The sequence below is a fragment of the Pteropus vampyrus genome, unplaced genomic scaffold (assembly GCF_000151845.1).
Source record: "Pteropus vampyrus isolate Shadow unplaced genomic scaffold, Pvam_2.0 Scaffold536, whole genome shotgun sequence".
NCBI lineage: Eukaryota > Metazoa > Chordata > Mammalia > Chiroptera > Pteropodidae > Pteropus > Pteropus vampyrus.
The window spans coordinates 762,547-766,064 of NW_011889317.1; the positions used below are offsets into that span (position 1 = coordinate 762,547).

The following is a 3,518-nucleotide window of genomic DNA, read 5'->3' on the forward strand; positions in this document are numbered from 1 at the left end:
CCTACCTAAGGTGACCTCCAAACCACACGCAGCGAGCTTAGAGATCAACCTGTCCAGGCTCTCTGGTCTCCAAGTCATGAACAACACATGGTGTCCACAAAGGTGTGCCACTCAGATTTCTTTCCCAGAGACAGGGCCCAGCTGCCACTCCTTCGGGGCCACTATGGCACTTCCACCCAGGCCTCACTCTCCCTGGATGCTCCCAGCTGATGACCAAGCACAGCAGGATTTACTGGACCCAAGACACCTGCCCACTGGGACCCCTCCAGTGGGCAACCTTGGCACCAGAATTCCCTCTGCGGTGGCGAGGATTTCTCATCACTCTCCCTCCCTCAATCTTCCATCCTTCCCTCTTGTATCTATCATAAGTGTCAGAACTGCATTGCACTGGCTCCCTCTCAACTCTTTCTCTTTAATAAACAAGGACAGCTCCCAATAAATCTCCCACGTGTCAGATTTTATTTGGGTATCTGTGCTTCCTGAACTGACAACATTGTCCAAATTCACCATGAGCATCTCTAATGGCAAGAACTCCCAAGAAAGCCTATTCTGCTTTGGTGTGATTAGAAAGTTATTTCTCATTATATCATCAGGATGCTGGCAGAAAACAGATTTCAGCTCAGATGGTTCCGATGGTAACCTTTAATGGAGAGAGACAACATGTAGGTATAAAGCAAACAAACTAGGGATGACCAGGCACCCGGAATGGGCTGAAAGTGTGGGAGGGCTCCATGTACCTGCAGTGCTGTGGGACTAGAACAATAACAAGGTACAGCCACTGACAGATGTGGTGCCAAGGCAGGTAGGGAGGGATGGAGAAAGAAGTCCCACAACCCAAGCAGCAGGGGCCACAGTCGGCAAGAGTACAAAAAGGGCAGGAAACAAGACTCCAATGTGCTGAGAGAGGAAGAAGAAAGCAGAGCCACTTACCCAATGGCCAAGCCCCTTGTTTGTGACAACTTGTGGTTCACTAGGTATCTCCTTGTTGCTATTTTAATTTTATCCCCTCATGATTCTCCCAATAGTTATTTACACTTCTACATTTCAGTCTAATACTTACTTCCTTCTGGTTCACTCTACAGGCTCTGTGATAAATCACTGACTTCTCCACCCAGCATACTCCTTCTCCCCAGGGTTCCTGGTGCTGTCAACTAAAGCCAGAAGAGCCTTCCATGGAGGGTGTGCCCCAGACTGAGGCTCTGAAGTCACCTCCTTCCACATACTTCTCTATCTTGGACAAAAGCTCTTGGCCTACTCAATATGTTTACCACACCACAGAACTCTGTGAACATCTATCTTTGTTGAGGGCCATGATTCCAGAAGTCTGGGACTGTCAAAAGGCCACCTTATTCCAGGGACTGTTTGTGGATAGAATTTATTTTGCAGTTGACAATAGCCTTCGCCAGCCCAGGTTCCAGATCTCTGGCGATCATACATAGTATACTGCACACCCACTACATAAAACATACAAAGATTCAAATTTACTCAAGCAACCCTCAAGAGTGTTGATTGCTTAACTATTGTGTTTTATACAGGTAGCCATGTGATGCATAAAGGCCTGGATTTTTATCTGTGGTAGAAGCTTTATTGATCCAAAAATGATTCTATAGCTCTGCCACATGAAATCATGGGATGGAAATAAAGAACACCCTTTATTGGCTGTACCTGGGATTATAAAACAGTATTCCCCTATAAGTGACTCTTGCACAGAATTTTTAGGTCTTAAAATTACAGCAAGTTTTTTTTACAAAAAACTATATATAACATTACAGAAATTAATTATTGAAAAATGATGAAAGCAAAACACAACAGGTATTTCAACTCCAACTTTCTATCTTGCTTCCCTGCCATTCTCATGGTCCCAGGTGCTTTGGCTCCAGCCAAAACATCTCTATTGAAGGCATGAGAAAAAGGTGAGGAAGGACACATTCTATTCACTTAAACACACTTCATGTAAGATATGACACTTTTACATATTTCTTATTGGCCAGAACTCCAGAAGAGGTCAAGGAATGCAGATCTTTATTCTAAAGTGGCCATGTGCCTTCTCATTCTAATTAAAAGGTACATATATATTCTATTACTAAGGAAGAGGAACATGAATATTGCATAGCCACTAGCCATATTTACCTTGGGAGGTTACTGCAGAAATCCAGGCAAGAGATGATAGAGAGAAGAAAAAGGGTGGATTATGAGTTGGTCAAATTTTGGAAGTATTTTGAAGATACAACTGACAGGATTTGCTAATGGTTTAGGTGCTAGCGTGACAGAAAAAGAGGTAAAGAAACCTGCAAGGTCATATTAGCTTCCTGTGGCTATATAACAAATTACTGCAAACTAGCAGCTTAATATAATATAAATTTATTTGTGGTAATGCAACTTAGAAGTCTGGACACAGGTCTCCCTAAGTTCAAGGACTAAAATCAAGGTGTGAACAGAACCCATGGTTCCTTCTGGAGACTCTAGGGGAGAATTTGTTCCTTGCCTTTCTCAGTTTTGAGATCCTCCCACATTCCTTGGCTTGTAAGCTGCATCATTCTGACCTCTGCTCCTTGTCATCACATCTGCTTTTCTGGCTCTAAATCTCTTGGCTCCCTCCTACAAGGACCTTGTGACTACATCAGAACACTTGGATACTCCGTGATAATCTCATCTGAAGACCCTGATTTTAACATACCTGAAAGATCCCTTTTGCCATAATAGGTAACATGTTCACTAGTTCCATAAGTTAACATGTAGGCCCTCTTTGGAAGGCATTATTCTTCCTCCACAGAAGTGTTGCCTGAATAACTGGGAGACTAGACTTTCCAGTTAAGTGAGATGGAGATTTGTGGGGAGCGGGCAAGAGTCAAGCATTTGATTTTTATTGCTGATTTGAGATGCCCTACTACCCCCCACCCCCGGAGGAGGTGCTGAGCTGGCTGATGAATAGTTAAAGCTGAAACCAGGAATCTTAGTAGGACGTGTAAGTTGGGATGTCAGCAGTGCTTGAGTAAGATGTGCAAACCCCAGTACCAGCTCTGATTATATGCGGCATGGAAAAGAAAGGAAGAGACGTGTAGAGTGATGCATACCAATACTAGAAGACGAAAATAAACCAACAAATGACAATGAGAAGGAGCTTCTGGTGGTGAAGGGATCCAGAAAGTGTTTTCTAATGAGCTTCATTCAGGACAGTGAGAAGAGGGACCCTTCTCTCTGGCTTTTGCCTCTAATACCTGCTCAAGAAGAAATACTACTGGTTGAGACAGAAGGAACAGACAGGGAGGAAGCTGGGAGATTTGGTCAATAGGGATAAATAGATACACAGTATTGTATGGTTCTTCTCTGTAGGTAATGATGAACCTGTGTCCTTATACACATGTGTAGATAGTGATAGTCTCAGAGCTGTCAATGTTTTTCAAGGTGGTTAATCCTTGACATGGAGGCTTCAGTAATCAAAACCTTAATATAAGACACAATGCTGGGGGATGCGTTGGACCAGTACATGTCTTTCACAGCGGGCGGACGGGGGCACG

The 3,518-nt window shown here is 43.6% G+C and overlaps 1 long non-coding RNA gene across 1 annotated transcript in view; it reads right to left on the reverse strand.

Moving 5' to 3' along the window:
* Positions 1-3,512, reverse strand: part of LOC111733188 — a 6,369-nt gene extending 2,857 nt beyond the window's left edge. The window contains exon 1 of the long non-coding RNA XR_002777869.1: positions 16-3,512. This is a non-coding gene — a long non-coding RNA (uncharacterized LOC111733188). The remainder of the gene's footprint in view (positions 1-15) is intronic.
* Positions 3,513-3,518: the final 6 nt, after the last annotated feature.